The sequence below is a fragment of the Pristiophorus japonicus genome, chromosome 21 (genome assembly GCF_044704955.1).
Source record: "Pristiophorus japonicus isolate sPriJap1 chromosome 21, sPriJap1.hap1, whole genome shotgun sequence".
Lineage (NCBI taxonomy): Eukaryota > Metazoa > Chordata > Chondrichthyes > Pristiophoridae > Pristiophorus > Pristiophorus japonicus.
Genome location: NC_091997.1, coordinates 33,174,871 through 33,190,049, shown reverse-complemented (window position 1 = coordinate 33,190,049; position 15,179 = coordinate 33,174,871). Strand labels below are relative to the sequence as shown.

General features: G+C 41.1%; 1 long non-coding RNA gene across 1 annotated transcript in view; it reads left to right on the top strand.

The window, feature by feature from the left end:
• The window catches only part of LOC139233916 (uncharacterized), a 32,950-nt gene extending 18,028 nt beyond the window's left edge, over nucleotides 1-14,922 (top strand). The window contains exons 2-3 of the long non-coding RNA XR_011588238.1: nucleotides 6,667-6,772; nucleotides 14,359-14,922. This is a non-coding gene — a long non-coding RNA (uncharacterized lncRNA). The remainder of the gene's footprint in view (nucleotides 1-6,666; nucleotides 6,773-14,358) is intronic.
• Nucleotides 14,923-15,179: the final 257 nt, after the last annotated feature.

Sequence of the window (15,179 nt, the reverse complement as noted above, 5' to 3'; positions counted from 1 at the left end):
TAAGGGATATGGGGCAAAGGCAGGTAGATGGAGTTAGGTCGCAGATCAGCCATGATCTCATTGAATGGCAGAACAGGCTCGAGGGGCTCAATGGCCTCCTCCTGTTCCTATCTTCCTATGCATAACAGGCAGCTGAATCATTATCACCCATTTTACACTATCACTCAAAGGCAAAATTACCCCCCCCCCCCCCGCCGCCGCACCCCCCCAAAATAACTCTAGATGATATCAGTTCTCACATTCTGTCTGATGTGTTTAGCCTAATAGAGTAACTGAGAGAATAGTTCGAAGTCCTGAGGTGGTGAGTTACTGTGAGCTTTTGAGATGGTGTGGATCAGAAAACAGATGTGCATCTGTTCGTGCAGTAGTGGAAACTTAGTACTGCAAAGATTAAACGATTGGTACACAGTTCTGTGATTAAATCCGTCTTCCAGCATAGAATCATGTAGATAACCAAGGTCCCAAGTCTGATCCCCAGTCTGTGTTGATTAATCTGATCTCAGGCAGGCTGGACATTCCGTCACTTTTATTATCCTCGGTGCTGCGAGGAAAAATCAGCTCCTACCCCAGATCAATATTTTGTGACTCCCACGAAAAGTGTGTCAGTTGAGGGCAGGACTTGGTTCGACTGTGATGCTGCATGTGGTTGAATTTCTGCCAGGTGTCTTTATCGGCTTCATGCACAGAGAATGGCCAGATGTGCAAAGCACTGGAAAGCAACTGGTATCAGTGGGGCTGAACCCCAAGCGGAGTCTGAGACGGTTAGAAAACTGCAGGCCAAAAATAAGGCAAGAAACCTGCTCTGTTACATTTATTCAATGAAATAAATATTCTGTCACTTTAATTCTCCACTCTACTCCCACTCTGACCTCTCTGTCCTCGGCCTCCTACACTGTTCCAATGAAATTCAACACAAGTTCGAGGAACAGCACCTCATCTTTCACTTGGACACTTTACAGCCTTCTGGACTCAACATTGAGGTCAACAATTTCAGACCATAATCCATGCCCATATTTTTCTCCCTTTCTTCCTTTAAAAAAAAATCCAACCCCCCCCCCCTCCCCGATCTTATGTATATTTTTCTGTCTCTGTTTCCCATGGCAGCCGGTAATTATTCCACCATTCACACCGTATCTAGACTCATCTTTTTGTAACTCTGGCCATTACCATCTCAAGTTGGCCCATCATCCCTTTTGTCTCTCAAATCTCTCCTGTCTTCCACTCTGTCACAGACCTTCCCTTTTGTTCTTTCCTCCCCTCCCCCTCCTTGCTCCTTGAGAATCTGTTAATTTCAAATTTTCGCCAGTTCTGACGAAGGGTTATTGGCCTGAAACGTTAACTCTGTTTCTCTCCACAGATGCCGCCTGACCCGTTGAGATTTCCAGCATTTTCTGTTTTTATTTCAGATTCCAGCATCCACAGTATTTTCCTTATGCTTCTTTTAATAGTCAAGTTGGTAGCGCTCTCGTCTGAGTGAGAAGGTTATGGATTTAACAGCACTCTAAGACTTGTGCATGCAATCTTGGCTGACACTCTACTGCAGTTCCCTAGGCGTGATAGGTTTTAGAATCTGTCTCCTTCAAGACGAGTCATTATACTCTTAAAATAGCTCCGGCCTGATTTCTGGAGCAGCAGATGCGTTTTCCAAATCCCTTCACTGCCCACTCACTTGAAACCTGCCCGGATGAGATAAAATCACGGCCAATATCTTGAGGTGCTTTAGCTTCACCCAGAGGCAGCAGCCTCTCCTCATTTACAGTGCTGGCACTAGTGTTGTACATAGCTTAGAAAACAAATACTTTTTCTTCACCCCCTAAGGCAAAAAATATGGTTCTTAGTCACAGGTGGTTTTACACCAACGTCAGTCAGAGCAGCAGACCATACATAAACAAATCTAAAATTACAAATTCTTGTTTCGACTATTTCGAAGGAAATAGAAAAGTAAGAGTGTTCTTTCAAAGAACATTAGTTTGCATGCACTTTGAAATTTAAATGAGTGCTTGGTGTAGATTTCTTGCTCTGGTTCCAGATTAGATTTTTAAAAAAGCATGTGTCCGCTTGTCACTTGTATACTGGCCTATGACATAGCAGTGAAATTAACTGGTTTGCATAACCGCAATGCAGTTTTGGTTTCATGTTCACACAAACCATATAGTATATTGTGTAACTCAAGCATGACTTTAGGAAGCAGTGTGAGGCTACATTACAACAGTGACTAGACTTCAACAAGTATTTCATTGGCTGTAAAGCGTTCTGGCATGGCCCGTGGTCATGAAAGGTATTAATGCAAATTCATTCTTTCTTTCTTTCGAGCTGTGTCAGCCGTGGCTCAGTGGGTAGCACTCTCGCCTCTGTGTCAGAAGGTTGTGGGTTTAAGTCCCACTCCAGGGACTTGAGCACAAAAATCTAGGCTGACACTCCCAGTGCAGTGCTGAGAGAGCATGGCACTGTCGGAAGTGCCGTCATTTGGATGAGACGTTAAACCGAGGTCCTGTCTGCTCTCTCAAGTGGATTTAAAAGATCCCATGGCACTATTTTGAAGAAGAGCAGGGAAGTTATCCCCGGTGTCCCGGCCAATATTTATCCCTCAATCAACATAACAAAAACAGATTATCTGGTCATTATCACATTGTTGTTTGTGGGAGCTTGCTGTGCACAAATTGGCTGCCACATTGAAACTGTGACTACGCTCCAAAAAAAGTACTTCATTGGCAGTAAAGCACTTTGAGATATCCGGTGGTCGTGAAAGGCACTATATAAATCCAAAACTTTCTTTTCTTCCTTTCTTTCTTTTTTTCTTTCTTTTTTTTCCCCTTTCTTTCACTCTTTCTTGAGTTCGGGTGATGTTGGCTAGGACTTGGCAGTGAATAACGGGTCGGCCATTTAGGACTGAGATGAGGAGAAATGTCTTCACTCAGAGGTTGGTGAATCTTTGGAATTCTCTGCCCCAGAGTGCTGTAGATGCTCAGTCTTTGAGTATATTCAAGACAGAGATCGCTAGAAATTTGAATATTAAGGGAATCAAGGGATATGGGGATAGTGCAGGAAAGTGGAGTTGAGGTCGAAGATCAGCCGTGATCTCATTAAATTGCGGAGCAGGCTCAAGGGGCTGAATGGCCTACTTCTGCTCCTATTTCTTATGTTCTTATGTTCTTTTACCTTCTGCTGTCAAACAGCCTGCTGGTACTCATTGCCGAGGCTTCCACATGAAGAATAGTCACTTGGGTAAGTTAGTGGAGGGCGCATGGTGCTGTAGAGCCATAATCCCGCACCTTAAGACAGGAGAGAACAAAACTGGCAAATAAAAAAGTTTCAATGGAAAAAAAAAGACACTGAAATCCATTTGCTGGTTTTCAGACTATACAGCATGGAGATTCGAGCCCAGATACAATGGCCTGATTCTAATGCCTGCCATTTATCTTCCTAAAGGAAAATGCTAGCATATGCTGTCAGACTTGCAATCTGATCCCTGTCCAATACATGCACTAGTTCAAAGAAAATGTGAACTATAAACAGTGCCGAGTTGATTAGTGTAAATTCCATTCAATATAATCTGAATTTCAAACAATTGGTTGCGTAAAAGGGAGTAATAGGTAATTGTTTATGACATATACAAGCCTGACATCAACTAACATATTGGGACATATAACTCCAGCTAATCACAGGCTAAAGATAGAAATTGCATCTGTATAGCACCTTATCAGTCTCAAAGTGCTTCACAAGCAATTAATTCCTTTTGAAGTGCAGTCATTCTCGGCTGTGCATGCAAACACGACAGCCAATTTGCACACAGCAAACCCCCAGAAAGAGCACTAAGATGAATGACCAGTTAATGTTTCTGGTGTTATTGAGGGAGGAATATTGGCCAGAAATGGGATAACTGTCAGGATCTGTGTGAGAACAAGTAAGTTAACATTTCATGTGTAGAACCTTCAACAGAGCTCAGGGCCTAATTAAATATTGGGAAGCTCGAAGCCATTGTCTTCGATCCCCACCACAAACTTCGTTCCCTCACCATCGACTCCATTCCTCTTCTTGGCCACTGTCTGAGGCTGAACCACACCGTTCACAACCTTGGTGCCTTATTTAACTCTGAGCGGAGCTACCGACCACATATCCTCTCCGACACCAAGAACACCTACTTCCACCTCCGTAACATTGCCCATCTCCACACTTGCCTTAGCTCATCTGCTGCTGCAAAACTCATCCACGCCTTTGCTACCTCTAGACTTAACTATTCCAATGCTCTTCTGGTTGGCCTCCCACCTTGCAACCTCCGTAAACTTGAGCTCATCCAAAACTCTGCGGCCTTTGTCCTAACTCGAACCAAGTCCCGTTCACCCATCACTCCGTGTGCTCACTGATCTATGTTTGCTCCTGGTCCAACAATGACTCAATTTAAAAATTCTCATGTTTGTTTTCAAATCCCTCCATGGCCTCACCCTTCCGAGATCTCTGCGCTCCTCCAATTCTGGCTTCTTGACATCCCCAATTTCCCTTCACCATCAGCTGCCTGGGGTCCTAAGCTCTGGAATTCTCTCCCTAAACCTCTCCGCCTCTCTCTCCTCCTTTAAGACACTCCTTAAAACCTACCTCTTTGACTAAGTTTTTGGTTACCTGTCCTAATTTTCCTTAAATGGCTCTGTGTCAAATTATGTTTGATAATCATTCCTGCGAAGCATCTTAGAACATTTTACTATGTTAACAGCGCTATATAATGCATTGTTGTCACTGTTATTGTCTACACCTGAATTATTAACTTACCTGTTCTACCCTTGGATGCTGCCTGACCATCGGAGTGTTTACAGCACATATTGTTTTGATTTCCAGCATCTGCAGTTTCCATTTTCTTTTTGTTTACACCAGAAATTGTTGCTTTTCCTTGAATGGCGTCATGAGAGCTTTTATATCCACCTGAACCACTGGACATAGTCCTTGATATCCTGGCAGCCACACACACCTAAGAATATTAACCTGGAAATTCATCTGGTATTAGTGTACAAATGCATAGGATATTTATGTGCCATTATTTTTTCTATTATTTTCATAGAGCCATTAACTTGTTTAATAGTGTTAACATAGTCGCAAAGAAAGGTCGTATGAACACGATAAATGTTTGTATCAAATATCGCACACAGTAAGTTATAGACGATAAGAACAACCTACTTCTATTTGAAGCACATTTGTATAATTGAATGTGTAATAAAACTTCTGGAAAGGAAAAATTCTACAAAATCTCTCCCTGCATTACGTCAGCTGTGGCTCAGTGGGTCGCACCCTCGCCTCAGAAGGTTGTAGGTTCATTTCCCACTCCAGAATCTTGAGCACAGAAATCTAGGCTGAGGGAGTGCTGCATTGTCGGAGGTGCTGTCTTTCAGAAGAGACATTAAACCAATGCCTGCCCTCGCAGGTGGATGTAAATGATCCCATGGGACTATTTCAAAGAAGAGCAGGGATTTTTAGAATCCAGCTCCATTGAACAGCCTTCGCCCCACTCCAGAGGCTTGAACAGAAAAATCTAGGCTGACACTCCTGATGCAGTGCTAAGGGAGTGCTGCACTGTCAGAGGTGCCGTTTTTCGCATGAGACGTTAAACCGAGGCCTCGTCTGCTCTCTCAGGTGGACATAAAAATTTCCATGGCATTATTTCGAAGAAGAAGAAGAAGTTATCCCCGGAGTCCTTATCAATATTTATCCCTCAATCGACATCACCAAAACAGATTATCTTATCATTATCATATTGCTGTTTGTGGGAGCTTGCTATACGCATATTGGCTGCCGTGTTTCCTATATTACAACAGTGACTACACTTCAAAAAGTACTTCATTGTCTGTAAAGTGCTTTGGGGTGTTTGGTGGTTGTGAAAGGTGCTATATAAATGCATCTCTTTCTTTCTGACCCCAGGAAGCGAGTTAAAACTGTTTGAATATCAGTACACAATGCAAACTATTCACAATGGGATAAAGATATATATATATATATATTTATATATACAGAGCTCTCCAATCTCCGACATGTGAATCTCCTCCGCCATGCCATGAGAGATTTTGCATATACAGAATTACATAGACTTTACAGCAACACAAATAGGCCACTCAGTCCAACTGGTCTGTGCCAGTGTTTCTGTTCCACATAAGTCTGCACCCACCCTATCCCAGCTCAAATTATCAGCAGATCCTGCTAATACTCAGAATTGAGTGACAAAATTGAATCTAATTGAGGGGTTCAGGTGGTTTATGAATAGAATAACAGGAGTAACAGGCTGAAATCTAATATATAGGTTTGGATTATAGATGTATATATTTAGATATATTGATACATAGGATAATGGATTCACTTGAACTTTAGAATTAAGTTACTGTCATTAACTCATTTGAGATTTTCAATAATATGTACTGCCTATGTTTCTAAAGTTGTTAACTTCCTATCATTTTACAGAAAGTCCCAGTACTGCAGTGCAATTACATTGACAGAGTATTAGATCACTATGTTAGTGATAAGAATCATCTGATTACACGTATATTCATAGTGGGTGTCACATTTACATGGTTTAATTATAGTTTCTTTAAATCTCTGTAAGTGTTATGCCCAGACCTGTCACCGTTATTACTGGTTTAAAAGTAATGTTCCTGATTTATGTCATTAATTGTTGTCTTTATACTGCAGGTAGCGCTTTGATGCCAATATTGGCTTTTGCAGCAATGGCCATAGGCAACCCTGCTTACTACAGCTAGCACTGCTCTGCAGTCAAGCAAAGCAGAACTCCTTGCACGTAAGTTTAAACAGATGTACAATGGAATGCTGTCAAATTTATTGTACTCGTCCTGTAAAAGAAGGGAAGAACTTGCATTTATATAGCACCTTTCACAGCCTCAGGATGTCCCAGAGCGCTTTACAGCCAATGAAGTATTTTTGAAGTGCAGTCACTATTGTAATATAGAAAAGGCGGCAGCCAATTTTGTGCACAGCAAGCTCCCACAAACAGCAACGTGATAATGACGAGGTCATCTGTTTTAGTGATGTTGGTTGAGGGATAAATATTGACCAGAAGACCGGAGAGAACTCCCCTGCTCTTCTTTGAAATAGAACCATGCCTCAGTGGGTAGCATTCAGAAGGTTGTGGGTTCAGATCACATTCCTGAGACTTGAGCCATAACCAAGGCTGATTCTTCAGTGCTGCACTGTCGGAGGTGCCGTCTTTTGGATAAGACGTTAAACTGAGGCCCTGTCTGCTCTCTCAGGTGGACGTAAAAGATCCCATGGCACTATTTGAAGAAGGACAGGGAGCTTTCCCCACTGCTCTGGCTAATATTTATCCCTCAACCCACATGTAAAACAAATGATCCTGTCATTTATCTCATTGCCAATTGTTGGAGCTTGCTGCGCGCATTTTTTCTGACACATTTCCTACATTTCAAAAGTAGTTAATTGGCTGTAAAACACTGTTGCCATCCTGAGGTCGTGAAAGGTGTTTTATAAATGCAAGTTTTTTCTTTCTAGTACTGGATGGATCACAGGTTTAGCCACCAGTGGAACGAAATCGTGCTGCGCAATATAAGTGTACAGACATGTTAATGTCTTCATACATAATTTCTCGGTCTGCTATTGTATCAAAGACATTAATCCATCTAAAATAATAGAGTTAAAGCCACTATTAGCATAGCAGAGAAGGAGATTTCAGTCTGCTGGTAGTGTACAGTGTAATTCACCCTCTTGATCTCAGTGCTTGGTTGAGAAGCCAAAAGTGGGAACGCGCAGTCGATGGCAGGAGTGTCCAACCTTTAACCCTAGAGCCACATGTGGTCCCTAAGCCCTGGCCATCCGGCTCCTGAAGCCCACAAGGCCAAAATCCAATTTGCATTTATTTCTTTTGGCTAGAGGTTTGGAAAAGGCAGATCATAAAGCCAGTCTCATTGAGAAATAATGAAGAGGTTCAATAGGGTAGACAGGGAGAAGATGTTTCCACTTGTGGGGGAGACCAAAACCAGGGTATAAATATAAGATAGTCACCAATAAATCCAATATGGAATTCAGGAAAAACGTCTTTACTCAAGGAGTGATGAGAATGTGGAACTCACTGCCACATGACATAGTTGAGGCAAATAACATAGATACATTTAAGGGGAAGCTGGGTAAGTATATGAGGGAATAAAAGGATGTGCTGATAGGGTGAGATGAGGTAGGTTGGAAGGATGTTCATGAGGTGTATAAATACCGGCACAGACCATAGGGTTAAATGGCCTATTTCTGTGTTATGAACTCTATGTAATTCTATGTAAATCAGAACATATCTGAGCCCAGGTTTAACTCCCAACATGGCAGTTTGAGAATTTGTAATTCAGTCTTTTAAAAAAAAATCTGGAACTAAAATGCTGCTATCAGTAATAGTGACTATGAAGCTATTTGATTGTCCTCAAAATTCAACTGGTTCATTAGTGCCTGTTAGCAAATCAAACTTGCTGTTATTACCAGGTCTGGCCTACTTGTGACTCCAGACCCACACCAATCTGGTTGGCTCTTGCTGCCCTCTGAAGTGGCTTCACCAACCTCACCATGCCAGCCGTAGCTCAGTGGTAACACTCTCGCCTTGGCATCAGAAGGTTGTGGGTTCAAGTCCCATTCCAGGGACTTGAGCACATAAATCTAGGCTGACACTCCCAGTGCACTGTTGGAGGTGCCGTCTTTCAGATGAGACATTAAACAGAGGACCCGTCTGCTCTCTCAAGTGGACATAAAAGATCCCTTGGCACTATTTCGAAGAAGAGCAGGGGTGTTCTTCTCGTGTCCTGGCCAATATTTATTCCTCAATCAACATAACAAGAACAGATTATCTGGTCATGATCACATTGCTGTTCTTGGGAGCTTGCTGTGTGCAGATTGTCTGCTGCATTTCCTACATTACAACAAGTACTTCATTGTCTATAAAGCGCTTTGGTCTGATGGTCATGAAAGGTGCTATAGAAATCCAAGTCTTTCTTTCTTTCCCTCATATTATATTAAGCCGCTGCTGCAGTGGTTCAAGAAGGCAGCTCATGACAACCTTCTGAGGTCAAGAAGGGACGGGCAATAAATGCTGGCCTTAATATGTGGCCCTAGAGGCTTCATAGTATGTAACTGTATGGCCCACCAATACAGCAACAACAACTTGTATTTACATAGCACCTTTAACATAGTAAAACAGCCCAAGGTGCTTCACATGAGTGTTATAAGACAAAACAATAAATTTGACAAGGAGCCAGATAAGAAGAAACTACGGGTAATGGGTGAGCAGGACTTGGTGTGAGTTAAGACAAGGACTGCAGAGTTTTGGATGACCTCAAGTTTATGTAGGGTAGAATGTGGGAGGCTGGCTAGGACTGCGTGGAGTACTCAAGTCTAGATGTAACAAAGGCATGGATGAGGGCTTCAGCAGCTGATGAGCTGAGGCAGGGGCAGAGACAGGTGATGTTGCGGAGATGGAAATAGGCGGTTTTAGTTATGCTACGGATATGTGGCTGGAATATATGGGTCAAATATGACACCAAGGTTGGACAAAGGCTTGGACATCCTTGCTCAGTTAGACTCATGTCTCAAATACAGAATCTCCCCTAAAGTTGTGGACTTCTAACCCTCAATGATTCAACCGGCGCATGTCATTGCCTGGTAATCGGTGGCAGATTAAACCCCACAATATGGGTTTCACATTCTTTATTCGGTAATTAACCTCTTCGGTGACATCATTAGTGCAGTATTACCAGGAAATCATTTGCTGTATATGACTGGGAAATTCTAAGCACCATATATATTATAACGGATTACATGATATTGTCATAAATATCTGTCCCATTACTTAAGAAAGGTCGCGACATTAATTTCTCAGAAACCTAAATGGTAATCAAGAATTAGATTACACCGAGCAAATATACTTTTGGGCTCATTATCAAGAATCATCAATTGTCGAACAAAAGCTTTATTTTTTTTGGTTGGCTCTGGATTTCTGTCTTGCTGATAAAATCCAATAAAGTGAGTTGACTTAATCGCGGGTTGGTTTTCAACTCTGCCCTTGAACAAGTACCTGGTGTGGTTTTAATAGTATGTGCAGACGCACAGAGTGCAGAGCCTTCAAATATGCGGCGAATCACATCTGTTTTTCTTCAAACAAGTTTTACTGAGTCCAGGCATTTGCACAATGATAACCTTTCAACCCAGCTCCTCTGAAAAGGGTTGGATTGTATTTTCGCTCCGATAGAGAGGAGCAATATGCAGAGAATAGATTTGGAACCAGAGGCGGGCCCGTCACAGACACAGAACACCCTCAGATACTTCGATTTTTAAAAGTTCCATTATTATTTCCCTGATGATGATATTTTTGGGATGTGTGTGATTTGACACACAATATAGACATTTTTCTGGCTGTCGGTCCTGCACCAGGGGTTGAAACCATGCAAAAATGGTGTGTTTTATTCAATGTTTAAGGTTTATATTTTACATCATGCGTTGAAAGTTTTGGATATGTGTTCTAAGGCGGAAACCTGAAGCCAGTGCGTCGAGTTTGTCGCAAGCTTTATTCTTGAATATACACCTACATTAAACATTTATACATCAGCTCTTGACACCGGCTTTTTCCGGCATTAGCCGTGATTTATTTTCTGCATTCCTGCTGTCTCCATTTATATTCATTGCGTCTCGTGTTTCGCACCTGTAAAGTCACCGTCATCGGCTCATGCAAACCCTGCCTTCTATGTGATTGTGTAGTTCACTGGATCCACCCCTCTGCCAAGCCTTTAACAACTTGAAGACAGCCCTGAGGTCTGAGGGAATCAAAATGCAGTGTTTGTGCTTTGACACTCGGTATTTACCATTAATAGGATTCCGTTTATTCCCATGTTTATCGCACGATTTTTGGGGGCTTGTTTTATAAATTATTAGATTTCTTTACTGAAAATTATTTCTTGCGCTACTTGTCTCAATCGTCTTATAATTTAGGTATGAGGTTCTTGCTTGTTCTTGGTCAATGGTGCCCAGTGCTCAGGTGCTCCAAGGTTAAACAAATAGCAGTGAAGGGGACAGAAAAAAATAAATATAGAACAAATCTAATACCTTTCCAAAATCTAAATAACCAATCTTTGCATAACAGACAGACATGGCCGGTTCTTTTGGCATACATTAGCACAGAGAATATAGTAGAGATAGGAAATATGATATAGCCAGATAGCTATTTATATTCATTTAAGCATTAGATAACATCAAAAGATTCAGATATAATAAGTACAGTTATGTATATATGGGTGTACTTAATGATAAAATAAACGATATTCATAATATTGTCGTCTTCAATTCTAGCTATCTGTAGAGTATATATAAATTGTTACCTGCATATTTATGTCTGTGCTTATGCAGATCTATATACTAGCGATCTCTAATCATGGCAATATTCTGTTATAATATTCAATAGTCACGGTTTAATGAAGGATTACTTAAGAAAAGTGAAATTGACTAAAAAGATGAAATAAAATGGAACTGTCACTGGCTGCTTCTTTGAAGGGGAAAGTCAGCGTGAGTTCATTTTCAGATTAACAAACGAAAATTGAGTCCTTAACTGGTGTTCCGGCATATTATATATATACATATATACACACACACACATATATATATAGCTGCTGAATATGTTTTAAGGTTACGACTACAGTATTGGCATGATGTTGGAAAATATGGGGATTTTCAAACAATTAAATAATTAACACGGTCACCAGCTCCAAAAATAGTAGCAGTGAAATAACTTCACTGGACCCGTAATAGATGGTAAAATAGTAAAGATTTAATTTCTGACTAGGTCTGCTGGATCATACGGGGAGGCTCATTAACACTACTCACTGTTCATGAGATGCCCTATTTACCGAATATACACACATTCCCGTTACATTTGGGGCGAAAGATTGCTTTCGTATTGTCAAAAGTCCAGAATATTGATAGTGTAAAGGAATATAATAGAAATCAGCGTCCAGGTGCAGAGCTAAAGCCAAACTCGCTCCCCATCACCGTCCAGAATTCCTGCCTCAGAACCAGAGTCACTTCTAACTTGTCATACTGAAATTATTCGCATTCTTAAGGCTGGCTAATATAATACTTTCTGAGTATTGTTTAAATCTATAGTTGATAGTAGAATGCAGGCTCTGGTGTATACAGCAAGACTTTATTGGGAATCAGAAATTCATTCTACCTCTAACCTAAAGTGAAACTGTTAGCAACTGTGAGAACTGAGAGCAACATTTTAGACATTGGGTCTTGTGCGTTCCTCGGGAACCCAATGCCCTGTCTGTATAAAGTGCAGTGGGGTTTCAGTTAGAATTGAAAACCAATATGGTTTTACGGTTGTCAGTAGAAATACTTGTACCCGGTGTCAAACCTGAGGGAACGCTCTCCGCTTTGAGTTCCCCAATATAACACCAAGAATTATATTGAATGCATGTATGTTTAAAAGTCGTGCGCCTCACATATGATTCGCATAATAGAAATGGCACGCCCATTCTCCCATACTTCATGACTCATATTGGTAATTCCTATCATAATCCATAGTTATGATTACAGAAACGAAACTCAAATGTGCTCAAAGTATTAACCAAAATTACATGTTAAAAGGTCCTACTGGGATTATTACTGCTCGCTATCTCGTGGTTCGATCAGAAAAGTTGAGAATAGACTAAAAATTTTGAAATTAACCCCACTAATTTGTCCACCTCTTTCAATGTTCGCGTGTTCGTTTTATGATGTATTTCTATCAACATTCATTCACCTTCTAGTCACCGCAGAGTGTTCATTCTCTTCTACAAATACATATATAATGCAATAATTTGACTTATAATGTCCTGCCTTGAAATGCCCTTTGATGAGGGAAACTGCGGCGAGGTTTGTGTGTATTTATACATAAAATATTTCAACCTTTACTTCTGGGTAAGGCCACCTGCAACTCCAATATTTCATTGATTTTAGCTCTTCGGAGAGAGGGGTCCGTTTACCGCCCATTTCACTGCGAATGGCTTTCGATTTGTATGCAAATATACATACATATTTAATTTTTTACACATTTATAATTCCTCGTTGCCTTCAATACATAACCTACAGCCCTTTCCCCCGGTGAAAAGCTGGGATTGGGGTCAGTCTGTAATAGATTAAAGCGAGTCTGGTTCATGGTTTAAAAAGTGAAGCGACTCGCTAATATTTCGAGGTGTTGGTTTTATCACGGTGTTTCAGTTTAAGAGTTTGAAAGTTTACCGGCCTGAGTTTTAATTTATTGAAAGGAAACAATTATATTAAGAAGAATTCACTAAAAATTGATCCCGAAGTTGTTTTGTTAAACGGTCTTTATTGTGCGGTGCTCATGTTGATGGGACAGATTAGGACTCTATCCTTAATGTCGAATACAAGACTTTCTTTCATTGGTGAATTAAGTCAATCTAACGCGGTGTGACCAAGACTGACAGAGACTTTCAATGCTTTTTAAAAATAAATGTATCAGCTGCTTCAGAAACTAATAATAGGCGCAGCAAAACAAGTTCTATATCTGGCCATGCCGAGTGTGTATTTTTAAGATTAAATATGAGCTCCTCGTTCTCATAGTTTTATTTCACAATGGAGCATAACATTCAGGGTGTCCTCATGGAATCCGAGACTGGCAACAAATCTGCGGAATATTGGAACTGAGTTATAATTGTGAGCGATAGGATTTCGAGATATATATACGGGATAGGTGAATGCGGGCGAACATTCATGGGATGTAGTTAGTGGAATGTATTTATGGAATGTGGAATTCTGAGTGTATTGGGGTTTCTAGACATTGGGATGTGCTGTTGATTAAGATGTTGTAGGTGACACCAACCCTGGCCACTCCGACCTCGGTTTATCCGTTTCTGGCCCCCAATGTCCCATCACACCAGGAGGACGACCTGGAAAACATATTAGGCATTGTAAGCTATTACAAATCAGCGCTGCAACCCGAGAGATTTTGAATTCTGATGTGTTCTGTCAGTTATTTGAGATGTGTTTAGTCAAGGCATACACTCACTCGAAATTATAACATAAAGTAAGAATCGTCGATCTAATTATTTAAACATCCCGTCACTATCCGTTTTTACACATATACGAATCTAGCGAGGTTATAGAGAATGGCTTCCATATATAAAAAGTTAGAAAGGAACTGTTTATCTATTTCTCCCGCTATCTTTATATACACGTGCATATCTCGGTAAATCAATAATTTTTGATCCAGGGTAATCTATGTCTATTTGTTTGCCAATCAGCACTTCTGTTAAGTTTCTTGGAAGTGAGTTTTGGAAGAAGTAACAAGTGACAATGTACTGATGTGCCGCATTTCTTTTCCAGCCCAGTGCTGACAGGTTGCTTTGGCCGAGAGCCCAGAGAGACCTCCTCCTGGAGGTGTGCGTTTGTTTATGCAAGTATGTATGCAAATAACGGCGCTGGGAGCGACCCGATTCTCTGAAGTGTGGGATGATGATAACTCGGTTACCCTCCTCAGACAGGGAGCTGACACGGCACATCCTCAACACACAACGCCTGCAACGGATGCAGACACATCATTGGTTTACGTAAATGTAATGTAGACAGAGACTGGAACTAAAATGAATTAATAACTGTTCACAAAGAGATGGTGATAAATAAAATAAAATGAACTTTCCACCCATGTATGAAAGCAAATCCATTAATGGATGTGTTCCACGCTGCATTGTAAAGGGTGTCATCAGACCTGTCTCAATTCATATATTGTATATATATATACACACAAAGACAACTATTTGTTTACTGAGCATGTATAATGGGCACATATAAGAACATAAGAAATAGGTGAAGAGTAGGCCATTCGGCCCCTCGAGCCTGCTCCGCCATTTAATAAGATCATGGCTGATCTTCTACCTCAACTCCACCTTCCTGCGCTATCCCCATATCCCTTGATTCCCCATATAAATATATAATATAGTCATATGTATGCATATACATGAAGATAGATAAGAGGCTCGTGTGGAGCAAACATACCAGCACAGGCCAGTGGGGCCAAATGACCTGTTTTACATATTAGTATTTACAGCCCGGAAACAGGCCATTCGGCCCCACGGTCCGTGCCGGTGTTTATGCTCCACACCAGCCCCCTCCCACCCCTCTTCATCTCACCCCATCACCATATCCTT